Raw genomic sequence first — 16,026 nt, 5'->3', positions numbered from 1 at the left:
AACTTTTAATTTACACTACCTAAGGATGCTTCAATAAATGGCTTTGCTGTTCTCAATAAGAAGATTTTAAAGATTTATCCTATGTACTGATCTATGTAAAGCATTGTGGCCATGCACTTCAACAGGGAGGCATGACTTGAAAAAAAAGGAATTTGCAGTACCTGTAGATTTTTGAAAGTTTCCACATAAATATTCCAATCATGGCTTTGCTCTTCTTGAGAGGAAGATTTTTAAAGATTATTCTGATGTTTTTCTATGTTACATTTGATTACAAGTATCCAATATGTCACAGTGACCTATACTGCCCCAGGAGGTCATGATTTTAACAAACTTAAATCTACACTACATGTAGAAGTTTGCTCATAAATTTATTTTTGTGGTCCATTGGTTCTGCATACATGCCAACTTTTGAAAATTCCCATGGGGGATTTAGCGCGTGAAGACAATTTTCAAAGCTCTAAATTCGCGACATTTTGTCATGAAATTAAATGATAATGAAATGATCTTTTTTAAATTTATAATATTTGATATCACTTATTAATACAACTTGAATTAATTTAACACAATTTTTTTTTCTTCCAAAATTGAAATATTTTTGCTAGAATAAGTGCCTCTCTCATTAAAAACATGTGTTTTTTTTTCAACCAGGACACACAATTTAGTGAAAAATTGAAAATTGTACACCTTTTAAATCATTATTTTCAAAGGCTAAAAAATATATGAGGTTTTGATACTGTTAATTCCTGTTTCTGGAAACATTTTTGAGATTTTTAATTTATATTTCAATTAATTAGAAATTCTAATAAGGTATTAAATTTACTGAAATTTATATCACCTATCCAAAGGAGAATTATTTTTTTTTACAGTCATGAAATTTGTCAGGCTTGATGGGGCCGTGTGGGTATTTCCTAGTATTTCATTGTCTTTGATTTTTGTTTTTAATAAAATGACTAACAATTAACACGTTAATCTATGTGTTTCACCTTGCATACCCCTTAAAACTGACAAGATAATCCCCTAATTGCCCCAAGCTATAAGCTACTTGTACCTGGACAACTGCGTGCGTTCAAGCGTGAAGTTATTTCCTGTGGCTAATTAACATTGTTACATAAACAATCAAACTTATCTGAGTGCATTAAATAAACAAGTTTGACATTGTTAGTCCGATTGTCAAAATTCAGCGGTAGGGAATCTTTTATAATCGGAAATTTTTGTGATTTTTTTCAAATCGGGAAATTAGGGCAATTTTTCTTTCCCGATCGGGAAAGCGGGATGAAAGGGTAAAATCGGGAGGATCCCGCTTAAATCGGGAAAGTTGGCATGTTTGGTTCTGGAGAGTTTGGCATTGATTTTTCACCATTTTGTAATTATCTTCCCTTGGAAGAGGACATGGCCCTTCATTTGAGCAAACTTGAATCCTCTTTAGTCAAGGTTAATTTGTGACACGTTTGGTTAAATTTGACCGAGTGGTTATAGGGGAGGAATGCAGCACAGTTAAGGAGGAACAGGACCTTTAGTTGAAAAAAAATCCTGTCAATGAATTTTTTTTCGTATTTTTTTATATTACTGGTTTAATATGTACTAAACATTTTAAAACGGTCCTGTCATCATGGTCATGGGATTTTTTTACTTATTTAAAAGATATCGCCCCACAAATACCGCCCTGTTTAGAGTTTGTATGGAGTCCAGATTCTTCATGTTTACGGTCCCATAACGGAGTCCATGCAAAATTTTATGCACAAACAATAAATATGATAGATAACACTATATACTCAAATATTTCAGAATATTCATAGTGTTTAAATTATCTGAAAGCAATTGTTTTAATTTCATAAAGTATTTGGGTGGGATAAATTCAAGGTATTTTCAACGACAAAAACCTCATTTGGAAAAAAATGTACAATAAATATTTCTAAATTTACGATTGAATGATACTGCTTTATCGTAATTATTTACTGCATAAATATCACAGGGTGAAGCTTACCTCAACATCGCACAGGACATCGTTGAATTAGACGTAAGCATGATAAAAACGCTTCACGTTTGTATTTTCCAAGTGCGGAAAATCAATTGTGACGTCACACGAAAACATAAATATTCAAAATTATTTAAAAAGAGGCAAGCTCTGCTAGTAAACACGAAAAAAATTAATTTAAGAAATCTTTTTCAGAAATTTATCATGATACATTGACTGTGACCTGTTTATTATGAAATAAAACTAATCATGACGGATGTGTGTACTTGATCTCGCTGCACTGAGAATTCAAACGCTACGTCTATGACGCCACTAACGTCAGACTGCAGGGTAAAGAGAAGCAAATGTGTGGATTAGGCAACTTCACAATATCTAAATGATGGCAAGATATTTAAAAACTTTATCAATAATAATTTCTAAAATTATATGTTTAAAAAACAATTTTAGAATTTAGAATAAAATTACACAAGAATTATTGATTTTAACAACGTTTAACATGTATATCATCACCGATTATGACGTAATACGTCTTTTTAGTCATGTGACATGTTTCCTGTCTCCCCTTAAGGATACAAAATGGGGGCGGAACGTAATTTGTACGGGAAAACTTATCTATGACTTCATGAAAAGTATACGCCATACTACACGTCTTAAAAATACCACAAAATGAGGTGATTTGCTAATTTAACCTGTAGGAAACTATCAAACTTTATCAAAACTTACTATAGCATGCCGTTTTGCTGTTAGTTAAATCCCTCATAAAAAGTTATTTTAAAAAAGTCACTGATCGCATTCCACTTGTCAATGTGACGTCATTTCGTAAAACATGACGTGGTTTGTTTACAGTGATCATGAGTGCTAGATCAAGTGATATTTTCTCAACGAAAAATGTTTTCAATAATTTAATAAAATATCATTTACAGATATTCTATAAGTCATTAACTTGGATTCAATGTCTTCTTCACGATTTTAAATAAATTTTCTAAATATTACGTATTTAATTTATACTGCCGTATATTTGTATGCTGTTGCAAGTACATCGAAGGGTAATGTGGGTGTCTTAATAAATCGATATACTGCAAGGGCATACACTCAATAGATCACAGTAAGCTTAATTTTACAATTCAACTCTAGAAGTCTTAAGGTATCTGAAAAGTGCTGCGATCCTGATGAAATCTTAGAAATAATTTAATTATATCAATATTTCATGCCGTTGACCAGCAAAAAATACAGAATTCGGTCATACAAATATGATTTTAACAATGAAATTGCAGAATTTAGATAGGAATTGCAGCACTTATCAGAAACTACATGTACAGGGTACAATGCGTGTTGAAAATATTTATAAACTAAACTTGGAATTTTAACTTGGTTATGCCTTTGCACTAGTGAAACTTATAGGTAACCTCAATACTGAAAGTAAATGTGCTTTAATCAGGTGATTGCCGTGACAAGTCAAAATTTATAATCTAATCGTCCTCAATATGTAGTTATTAACCATGATTACAATTATCCGATATGAATAATGTATTAAAATCATCGCCATTCCGATTATGAAAGCATTTCTAATTACAAAATAACGTCGATATTTATATTGCGCGCCTTAACTGTACTGCGAAGTTGAACATGTGAAACGTTTACCAACAGGCAGACGGACTATGGAAAAAATATGATTGGAAAAGCTCACTCGAGCTTTTAGCTCAGGTAACCTAAAAGATAACATAATTTCCTGACATGTGAGATATTGACTTGTCATCTATTAGTTTAATTTGTAAACTCATCAGATGTTTTGTCATCTTACTAGTATCAGGTAAATATTTTAACTTGTAATATATTCATCTCGATTATCAGGTAATCATGGGTAATTGTGAATTGTCTTATTTTCAGAAACTTATCAATTGGTGGCAGAAACTGAGCATGTACTCATTTTTGTTGAAATTTAATTACTTAAGCCAAGTTTAAAATTAACCTGACAAGTCGACATTATTATCTGTAAACTTAAAAGTCATCATATTGATCTGACAAGTCACCATAATAAACTTAAATGTCGACAAAGTTTGACAAGTCAAGTGGTAGCAGAAAGAAATATGCCACCATATTTATCAGTTGATCAGTGGTACCACAAGGGCTTGCTCACGGCGTGTATAATTATTAAAAAATCAACAACACTTTTAGTATTACCGTATACGATTTTAAATACATGATTATACACGCCGGGAGCGGGCACCTGTGGTGGAACAGAATTTACCTAAAACGAAAGTAGATTTTTAAAAATCAATTTGTACGAATTATTTTGAATTGAAATCTAATTAATGTTTATCAACATTAGATACTATAATACAAGTATACCTGGTGTACTTTTAGTGTTCATAATAGAGCTTCAACTTAGTAGCCATCAAATATTGCACTTCCTGCTTCCCACCCTCATGGTTGTGTCTAAATATCACGAGCCTGAGGTATACATGAATATTTATGAGGTGCATCTAAAGAATAAAAGGAATCCGGTCTATCATTTCATTCCCGGAATTTTTACATTCATATACACACATATTATTACAAAGCTAATTGTAGTCCTTGACCTAGGAAAATTTTGATCACAAAAAGGGAAAAGTATTTTGCACAATGTATTCTTTTGAAGTTTTCATTTCAATAAACAGGCGCCAGTGTGAGCTCGATCATGAGCTCATATGCCATTGAAAAAAAAATGTACGGGTCATTGTATTCAAGACGTTTTATTACTTAAATTAACTATATACGTTGATATTTTAATTATTATTTGTGTAACAATAACAACATAATTTATTTAAATAATCCGACTGATTCTTGTCCGAATTACCTTGAATGATTTCGCGCGCGTTCCAAAGGTGGCAGAGGATAGTTTTTTTTTGCAATCAAAACGTTTGACTGACGGTTTACTTAATATTGAGCTGCTTTTAAAATGTGCATTGAAAAAATTTAAATTCCCTCTACATGTAATAATAGTATGATGTAGTCCCTTGAGAAATTTGAAGCTTTCAGGAATAAAATATGTACAACTTACACAATGAGCCCTAAAGATGGCGCAGGGACAATCTCAAAATTTCATGTGAATCAAGCCTATTTTCACTATTTCGCCGCAGCCGCATCTGCTTCCAGGCCCGTGCTCACGACCTAAGCTACCACACAAAGTGTAGAATAACATTTGTACATACCAATGAACAGCAAGAGATATGGGCTCAACCACCTCGTTTTCAAGCTACAATTCATCCTGTGAACCCACCCCGCTTTTCTGGTGAAATACCGGTAGAGCGAGTTTTGAGCTTAGTTTCGTATTTCTAGTCCATATCCCATATACAGTAGTAGTGACACTAAAGTGTCATATTTCAATAAAATAAACAAGGCTACCAATTCACTCCAAATGCACCCATAAAACATTCTAGCAATAAAATTACCTATAATATGCATTCAAACCTCAGGTTTCACTATTTTTTCTATTTTTTGACGGTACTTTATTCGAAACTATCCTCTGCCACCAAATGTAAACAAACCCATGCCATCATGCCGCACACTGCTACATTTGATGAGTACCAAGAGTTAGAATCGTTTATTGAAAATTTAGAGCGGGACACAACATCGCAGTTCATCACACAGAGAATAAGTAACAAAAGACACTTCAGTTTGCAACCCGGAGGTAAGATTTACTTACTGTGAATATTACTTAAATGGAGGCTACATGATATACAGCTACAAAGAAAATAAACTCTTGGGTCCAAAAAAAATAATTACATTTATTGAAACTTAAAGCATCTATAGATCTTAATAGTAAAGTTATAAATTTACATGTATTCAGTATAATAACTAAAAAAAAATCTTTATTCATGCACACTGCATTTAACATCCACACAGTTCTGTCACTTAAACGATACTCACAAAACAGTAAAGAGTCCAGTACCCTAGGCTATTGATATGGTCTACCGAGTACTACAGGACAGGTTAGTGACCAGAACCCTAGGCTATTGATACGGTCTACCGAGTACTACAGGACAGGTTAGTGACCAGAACCCTAGGCTATTGATATGGTCTACCGAGTACTACAGGACAGGTTAGTGACCAGAACCCTAGGCTATTGATACGGTCTACCGAGTACTACATTACAGGTAAGAGATCAGAACCCTAGGCTATTGATATGGTCTACCGAGTACTACAGGACAGGTTAGTGACCAGAACCCTAGGCTATTGATACGGTCTACCGAGTACTACAGGACAGGTTAGTGACCAGAACCCTAGGCTATTGATACGGTCTACCGAGTACTACAGGACAGGTAAGAGATCAGAACCCTAGGCTATTGATATGGTCTACCGAGTACTACAGGACAGGTTAGTGACCAGAACCCTAGGCTATTGATACGGTCTACCGAGTACTACATTACAGGTAAGAGATCAGAACCCTAGGCTATTGATATGGTCTACCGAGTACTACAGGACAGGTAAGTGACCAGAACCCTAGGCTATTGATACGGTCTACCGAGTACTACATTACAGGTAAGAGATCAGTACCCTAGGCTATTGATACGGTCTACCGAGTACTACAGGACAGGTTAGTGACCAGAACCCTAGGCTATTGATACGGTCTACCGAGTACTACATTACAGGTAAGAGATCAGAACCCTAGGCTATTGATATGGTCTACCGAGTACTACAGGACAGGTAAGTGACCAGAACCCTAGGCTATTGATACGGTCTACCGAGTACTACATTACAGGTAAGAGATCAGTACCCTAGGCTATTGATACGGTCTACCGAGTACTACAGGACAGGTAAGTGACCAGAACCCTAGGCTATTGATACGCTCTACCGAGTACTACAGGACAGGAAAGTGACCAGAACCCTAGGCTATTGATACGGTCTACCGAGTACTACATTACAGGTAAGAGATCAGAACCCTAGGCTATTGATATGGTCTACCGAGTACTACAGGACAGGTAAGTGACCAGAACCCTAGGCTATTGATACGGTCTACCGAGTACTACATTACAGGTAAGAGATCAGTACCCTAGGCTATTGATACGGTCTACCGAGTACTACAGGACAGGTAAGTGACCAGAAACCTAGGCTATTGATACGCTCTACCGAGTACTACAGGACAGGTAAGTGACAAGAACCCTAGGCTATTGATACGGTCTACCGAGTACTACATTACAGGTAAGTGACCAGAACCCTAGGCTATTGATACGGTCTACTGAGTACTACATTACAGGTAAGAGTCCAATACCCTAGGCTATTGATACGGTCTACGGTCTACCAAGTACTACAGGACAGGTAAGTGAGCAGAACCCTAGGCTATTGATAAGGTCTACTGAGTACTACATTACAGGTAAGAGATCCGTACCCTAGGCTATTGAAATGGTCTACCGAGTACTACAGGACAGGTAAGTGACCAGAACTCTAGGCTATTGATACGGTCTACCGAGTACTACATTACAGGTAAGAAATCAGTACCCTAGGCTATTGATGCGGTCTACCGAGTACTACAGGACAGGTAAGAAATCAGTACCCTAGGCTATTGATACGGTCTACTGAGTACTACATTACAGGTAAGTGACCAGAACCCTAGGCTATTGATACGGTCTACCGAGTACTACATTACAGGTAAGAAATCAGTACCCTAGGCTATTGATATGGTCTACCTAGTACTACAGGACAGGTAAGAGATCAGTACCCTAGGCTATTGATACGGTCTACCGAGTACTACATTACAGGTAAATGACCAGAACCCTAGGCTATTGATGTGGTCTACCGGGTACTACATTGCAGGTAAGAAATTAGTACCCTAGGCTATTGATACGGTCTACTGAGTACTACAGGACAGGTAAGAAATCAGTACCCTAGGCTATTGATACGGTCTACTGAGTACTACATTACAGGTAAGTGACCAGAACCCTAGGCTATTGATACGGTCTACCGAGTACTACATTATAGGTAAGAAATCAGTACCCTAGGCTATTGATACGGTTTACCGTGTACTACAGGACAGGTAAGTGACCAGAACCCTAGGCTATTGATACGGTCTACCGAGTACTACAGTACAGGTATGAGTCCAGTACCCTAGGCTATTGATACAGTCTACCGAGTACTACAGGACAGGTGAGTAACCAGTACCTTAGGCTATTGATACGGTCTACTGAGTACTACATTACAAGTAAGAGTCCAATACCCTAGGGTATTGATACGGTCTACCGAGTACTACATTACAGGTAAGAGATCAGTACCCTAGGCTATTGATACGGTCTACCGAGTACTACATTACAGGTAAGTGACCAGAACCCTAGGCTATTGATGCGGTCTACTGAGTACTACAGGACTGGTAAGTGACCAGAACCCTAGGCTATTGATACAGTCTACTGAGTACTACATTACAGATAAGAGTCCAATACCCTAGGCTATTGATACGGTCTACTGAGTACTACAGGACAGGTAAGAGATCAGTACCCTAGGCTATTGATACGGTCTACATAGTACTACAAGACAGGAAAGAGTCTAATACCCTAGGCTATTGATAAGGTCTACCGAGTACTACAGGACAGGTAAGAGTCCAGTACCCTAGGCTATTGATACGGTCTCCCGAGTACTACAAGACAGGTAAGAGTCCAATAGCCTAAGCTATTGATACGGTCTACTGAATACTACAAGACAGGTAAGAGATCAGTACCCTAAGCTATTGATAAGGTCTACCGAGTACTACAGGACAGGTAAGTGACCAGAACCCTAGGCTATTGATGCGGTCTACTGAGTACTACAGCACAGGTAAGTGACCAGAACCCTAGGCTATTGATGCGGTCTACTGAGTACTACAGGACTGGTAAGTGACCAGAACCCTTTCAGATGTTTAGAATAAAAAGTCTGTGTTTTAAAATTGCATTTGCATTTTTTTATACAGATGTTACATCTTTAAACGGTCACAAAATTCTTTGGCAAGATTGTCAAGAAACAGTTAGTCCTTCTGTTGAATTTGATGGCACTCCTTACATCAACATACGATGGATGGTAAAAGAATGTCACCATGCATGGACCAGATAGACAGAGGAGAGCAAAGGAAAAAAAGAAACAAAGACGTGTAAGTTGTCTTGCTTTTGAAGTACGAACAGATTTTGTTTTATATAAAATCAGATTGAAATATATTTTGTTGAAGTGAAATGTTTGTGGCAAGAGAAAAAATAATTTATTTAAGGGAATTTCATTTATTGGAGGATTGTAGAGTAATAAACCATTAAAATTTTAATAAAAAGTAATAATTTGTACGCATTATTTATTTACTGTAAACCAACTTTTATTTGCGTTCGAGAAATTTTTGCGAAGTTCGCGAGAGCCTCGTCATTGCGAATATTTCTTGCAACGAACAGGTTCTTAAAGTCTATGTGTCTATTAACAAGAGAACCTAAATAGGCCTGGACGCGAAAAATAATAGTCGCCAACTAGTTTACCCCAGTGAATCGCGAAATAATGTCGTCCTGAATAAAAGTTGGTTTACAGTAAATGATAAATGATAATATTTTTTTAATCAACAAATATTGAAGAGAACTGTAGAAATATAACTGAAATATATGTACCCAGTATTGTAAATATAGATAACTGATGATTGAGAGTTTTTTACTAGTTACTGTATACAGGGAAATTTTCATCCTGTTTTATTTTTGCCCGTTTTGCCTTACCCTCATTTGGGCAAATTTAAAAAGGGGTGAATTCAATTAGGAATTTCATAATGATTGCTATAAAAATTAGGACAGGGCGAATTTTAAATGGAGCAAAATTGTTTACAAATGTAAAAGGGCAAAAAATACATGGGGCAAAATAACCCTCTAATTACAGTATGTATGTCTGATACATGTAATTGTTGTATGTAATCTTTCATAAAAAAAAATTACTTGAAAAATAAAAATTAACATATAGACAACTGGCTTAATTATGAAAAAAATTAAGTGTTTGGATGTTTAAAAGAAATTTATGGACAGTATTTTTACTTAGTACTAATCTTGCACAATTATAAGGTAAGTTAATAAATAATTTAAAAAAGAATATATACAATATTTCCACCAATTATTTGGTACTGCTCAATATTAAAACTAGATTACAAACTTATTGTAAGTGATTTATTGTCATTGATAGAAACCTGGAGACCATCATTACTCTAATAAAGGAAAAGCACCTAAGAAAATCCAAATGTCTTAAAAGCAAGCTTGTCCAGCAACAATAAGAATAAGAGCCATCATGAAATTCCCTGATTTAAAGGTAAATTTTTCATTTTTCCATATATATATAATTTGGATAGTACTGCTTGGGGTCTTTAAATACATATCATATTTATTTATCTTTTTTAGGTAGATTCATATAACAACAAATTGATGAAAAGGAAGATATCTAGAAATCTCAAACAAGCTTTTGCAAACAGAGACACAATTCAAAAATCCCTTGTTTATTTGGTGTCATATCCAAGTGTCAAAGACCACAAGAACCACCTTACTGGAGAGGTAAGTGTTGATGATCAGTAACCAGAATTCTAGATACTTTGTATTCTATAGTACAATATTTCATTTTCAGAATAAAATTTCTTTTTAAATTATTAAAAACAGTATAAATTTTTTCCCTTGTAGTTTGCAGGATTTACTCAGCGCATTGATCCGAGATTAGTTACACGCATAAAAGAACTTGTAGCTGATGGGGTGAGAAATGTTTCTGAAATGAAGAGACACCTACTAATCTCTGTGAAAAATGACTTATGTCCAGATGAGGATATTTCCAAAACTAACAGAAGATTTTTTTCTATTGGACAAGGACATTAAAAACCACATGGATATTGCCATTAACAGCTTGAGGTATTGAATTATAAATGTTCCTAATTTGTATTTCGTATGTAAACTTAAGATAAGAGTACGTAAGTAGGATTATTTACCTTTCATCAAAGGGCGACTTAAGCAAGAATTAATATTTCTTTAATTATGAGGTTTAGTTCATTAAAAATTTCCATTAGTATATAAGCAACTGAATCCCAGATTCTGAAGTGCAATAATGAATGATTGCTTCTAGGTTTTCCAAAGATGACCAGCTGAACCTCGAGTCTCTGGTGGAGACCTGGCAAGAGAGTAATCCAGAGGACAACTTCTTCCTTAGGACATTGTAAGTTTATCAAAAGTTTCAAACCTAATTGCTTCTGATAAAATGATCTAGAAGTTTCCTTTGTATGTGTTACCGATATATTTTTCATACACAGATATGATACCACTTCCCATGGAGACATTCCATCAGAGGACTTTCTGTTTGTTCACCAGACCACCTGGCAAAAACGTCTCTTAAACTTGTATGGGAGAGACATTTGCATCATGGATGCCACATATAAGACCTCAAAGTATGCCCTTCCTCTTTTTTTCATTTGTGTGCAGACTAATGTTGGGCATTCCATTTGTGGTTCTTTTGTTGTTGCTACGGAAACAAAAAAGTCTATTCAGGAGGGCTTAAGAAAAATTAAGGAATGGAATCCTAGCTATTTCATGACTGACTATGATGAAAGGGAAATCCAAGCAGTTGAGGAAGTATTTGAAGGTAAAAAAAAATATGTACCCCAGTATATTATGGTGATATTCTACAAGTATATTTTATCACATTGTAAACCAAATATTTTAATCACTGAAATCCTCTGATACCGTATAAGTGGAAATTTTAGCGAGACGCAAATTTAGCGATTTGTCCTTAAAAACTGGTAATCTATTTTTACCGAGATTTTATTTTAGCGTTTTTAAAATGCATACTAAAGAAGCTATTACAAATAAAACGCAATTAATTTTTAGCGAGATTCAATTTTAGCGATCTCGGCACCCTTGCTAATAATGCCAAAATTAAATCCTCGCTAAAATTTCTACTTATACGGTATTATGTTTAATTAATGAATTGCTTTTTTAACAGACTGTACTGTATATTTGTGTTCTGGTATAGGGAAGTATTTCCTTAAGTGACTTTGTTATAACCAAGATTTACTGTAGCAAGATTTTTTATTCACAAAAAATAATGTTGTCAAGTTGGACAATATTTAGTAACCTGGTTACTGTCTTCATCTTCCGATCGAGTACTAATCGAAACAATATGATCCATTACAATGTAATCACTAGATCAACAGTGTACCTAAAATTAGTGAAATGTTTAGGACGATTAAAAAGGTACTCATTAACAACATCAAAAAATGCAATGATTCTATAGTTTTCATTATTTTTTCTTAACTCTTTACAACTTATTGAACTGTTATGCAACAGACGCATAATGTCCACGTCATAGAAGTAGAAATTTACCATTTCCCCGCAAGCACCATTTAGCGTGGTACACTTTTCTCTAAAGTTTAGCGTAAATAATATTCTGACGTTATATCTTAATCCAAAAATAACTTTTCTTATTTTATGAAATTTTTGCAAATATAAAATAGAAGGAAATCGGCAATGAATTAAAGATTAAATGTACTTTTTAAAGTGCGTGAAAATGCGTGATTGCGGGGAAACGGTATATGCGTGATTTTGCGTTAGAAATTGGAAATGGTATATGCGTTAAAATGCGTGACTGCGGGGAAGGGGGTTAATATAAATTTTTCTTTTCAGAGATGGGTTAAAACCTTCAGAGAAAAGACTTACAACATAAGAATGACAACAACAAATGGCTTAGAGAGAAAACATCAGGAGTTCAAAAGAGGCTACCTGTCTCACTACAGTGAAGGTAGTCTTTGTACCATGATTGCGACATTGGTCTCCAATTTCTTACCAGACAGTTATAGGAGGAATTTTATTCTTATATTTCTCTTTTTCATTTTGAATGGGGATTTAATGTGACATACAATGTAGTTGCAAACTTTGAAAGATTATATGGGTTTGGACTATAGTGCATGCATGCAGTACATGCAAGGTGAATTTAATATACCAGGTACATACCGTATAGTGGTTTTTCTTGGCTGGTGTAAAAGTTGGTGTTTTATACCTGCTCAAAGGTATGCTATTAATTTTGGCGTAATTTATTTTAGTGAACTCAGAGTTTCAGCTCTTTGCAGATGAACACTTAGAAGATAACTTACTATTCTAGCAATTAAAATTTTAGCGAGCTACCCTCAAAATGCCAAAATAAGTCAAAATTAGCATCCCGCTAAAATAACCCGCTATACCGTACTTCTCTGGTTAGATGAAATGTTGAAAAGAGTATACATTGTACATGTATTTTAAATAAGGTATGGCAATGATACAGTTTTATTTTATTTTGCAGTTATCTCAATTACAATATCCAGAGTTTTGAGTTTTGCAAGAAGTACTCATCAAGTGTGCCAAAATTTTTACACAACAAACCAAGGGGCTTGTTGAACACTGCATCAAAAGAATTCCTCCTGAAATTCAAAACATACCCATAGAAAATATACAGGAGGTTGAAGACAGGGCTTATGCTGTGCATAGTGTTGACTCCAACAACATATATCGGGTGATGTTTTCAGACACTGAACCTACATGTACCTGTCTTGACTACTCGAGACATCATTTGCCATGTAAGCACATGCTTGCAGTGATGATGTCATTACCAGAATGCAGCTAGGATAACCTTCCTGATGGATACAAGACCTGTCCACATTTTACTTTGGACCAAAGCATCATGCAGCAGTGCATAGATAGCATTCCTGACAGTCCAAATACATCTCTGCAAGAAGATATACCAGCTCTGCAAGATGATATACCAGCTCTGCAAGATGATATACCAGCTCTGCAACATGATATACCAGCTCTGCAACATGATATAACCAACACAAATAGTTCACTAAATCAAGACACATCACAGGAAAAAAATCCGGAAAAGACATGCCAAAAACAGCCAGATATACCCAAAACACCACTTCATGTTCTTCTACAGACTGCCTTAGGTGGACTGAAAGATATACAGTCTGACTTGTACTTGATAAATGATTGTCTAGACCTCCAGGAAATATCTACCAAAATAAGAGAACTAAAATTACTTACAGCATCAAAAATTAAAAAGGACTCAGGCTTACCACTCAACGCTACAGACAAACGTATAAGACCATCCTTAAAAAGAAAATCAGGGAATCTACCAGTAAGAAAGAAATACAGGAAATTAAATAAAAAACATTGTGTCCAGTTTGCAGAAGAGGATGATGTCATAATTATTGATGGGACATATGACATGCACAGCAATCAACATAGGAACCATGAGAACCACACCGTTGTTACCGAACAAAGCATGGCAGGTATCAAAACACAGAATGTCCAGTCATTGATGTAGACACACTGTGGAGGATCAAACCCTCAAGATTATTTAGTTGCAAGAATTGGTAGTTTTAAAGTCACAGACACCTCCATTGGGTATTTAAAGACTTCTCTATCTGATGAGGTATATTTTTTTCATATTTGAGTTTACTGTCTTTTTCTGATTAAATAAAATTTTACTAAAACAATTGTATAATGCACAAAATGTATTTTTAGGTAATAGATGCATACTTGTATCTTCTAACACAGACAAAGAAGGTAAATCGTAGAATTTATAGCTCTGATTTATGTTAATATATTTTATAGTTAATAAATCCCTTTTTTATATAGTAGTATCTGGAATTTGTTTGATATACACTGTATTCATAATTTATGGTTTTCATATTTTAAATTTTGCCTATTTGGAATAATATCACAGAATAAGAAGCTTCTGGCCATTGATTCATCAGTTGCAACACACATATTTCAAGGAATATATCAGAAAATTTTCATGGGTTCATGACATACTGTAAAAGCACAATTAATAGTGGGGGATTAAATTTCGTTTATTTCGTTGTTGACAAAATTCAACGAAATTAAATCCCACACGAAATTTTATATGACTATATATTGAATGGGGTTAGTTCTACAATAACGAAATTAAATGCACACGAAATTATTTTTCATGACAACACAACGAAATTTTATGCCCATGAAAATTTGTGCTTCTACAGTAGGTAACTTTCACACATTCTTACTATCTCTCTCTCTCTCTCTCTCTCTCTCTCTCTCTCTTAATGAAAACATTGAGTATTATTAAGAAACTTTATAGTTAATTGACCTTAATATTTAAGCTTTTACTTTGAAATGATAATCAATTAATATTTTTCATTTTGGACTTGCAGACAAAATTCTCCAGTTACGATATGATTCTTGCTGCAGTCACTGGACACTTATAGTTTGTATACTAGTTTTTTAAAACTATTAAATCTCAATTTAAACTTGATATATGAGTAACTCTATTAAAATTAGACATTTAGTTCTTTGTATATTTCATATACATGTGTAAGGTAAAGGATTTGATTTTAAATTACTTTCAAGATATGCTGTGCTTTTGCAAGATCATTCATATTGATGCTATTGTCTGAGGACAGTGACCAAACCTCCCCACCTACAATTTAAATTAGAAATTCTCATAAAATCCAAATTTAATACAGTTAGATACCTCTGCATTTATATGTCTTTCCTTCCACATTCAGGTGGTGTACCCAAGTACGAAGAAACTGGTTTACATTAATCCACTTGGTGAATTAAAGAGAACTATGAAAGATATTGGAGAGAAATGGAGGTAAATATAATATTAAGATTGCAACACTGTTATTTTTGTTTTTATTGAGAGCACATTGTCTAGCATAACTAGACAATGTGCTCAATATTGAAAATGTCATTCTTGCATATGTATTAGTAATTGTAGAGATTATATAAATCAGAACTGAAATTTGTGAAAATTTTGCCTCCCAAGAAAAGTAAATGTTTAATTGTATCGCAAAAACAAAATGTTATGAAAATTTAGTGTCCTGCTGTAGTTTTAATAAGTGTTACATTCTATTTAACACTGCATTGTATGGTTATTGGTTTTTATATTTTGGTTTAGAGAGTTCCTACTTGGTAGAGTGAGAAGAGGTATTGATGAAATTTCAGAGGATGGCTGGAAAGTGGAAACAACAAAACATACAAAGCAGTATGATTCTAATTCCTGTGGAGTGTATGTTGTAAAGATGAGAAATATTGACTAGATCC

Source organism: Saccostrea cucullata, unplaced genomic scaffold, assembly GCF_032062105.1.
Source record: "Saccostrea cucullata isolate Sc308-1 unplaced genomic scaffold, CSIRO_AGI_Scuc_v1 ctg807, whole genome shotgun sequence".
In the NCBI taxonomy this organism is placed as follows: Eukaryota; Metazoa; Mollusca; class Bivalvia; order Ostreida; family Ostreidae; genus Saccostrea; species Saccostrea cuccullata.
Note: the sequence above shows the minus strand (reverse complement) of the source record.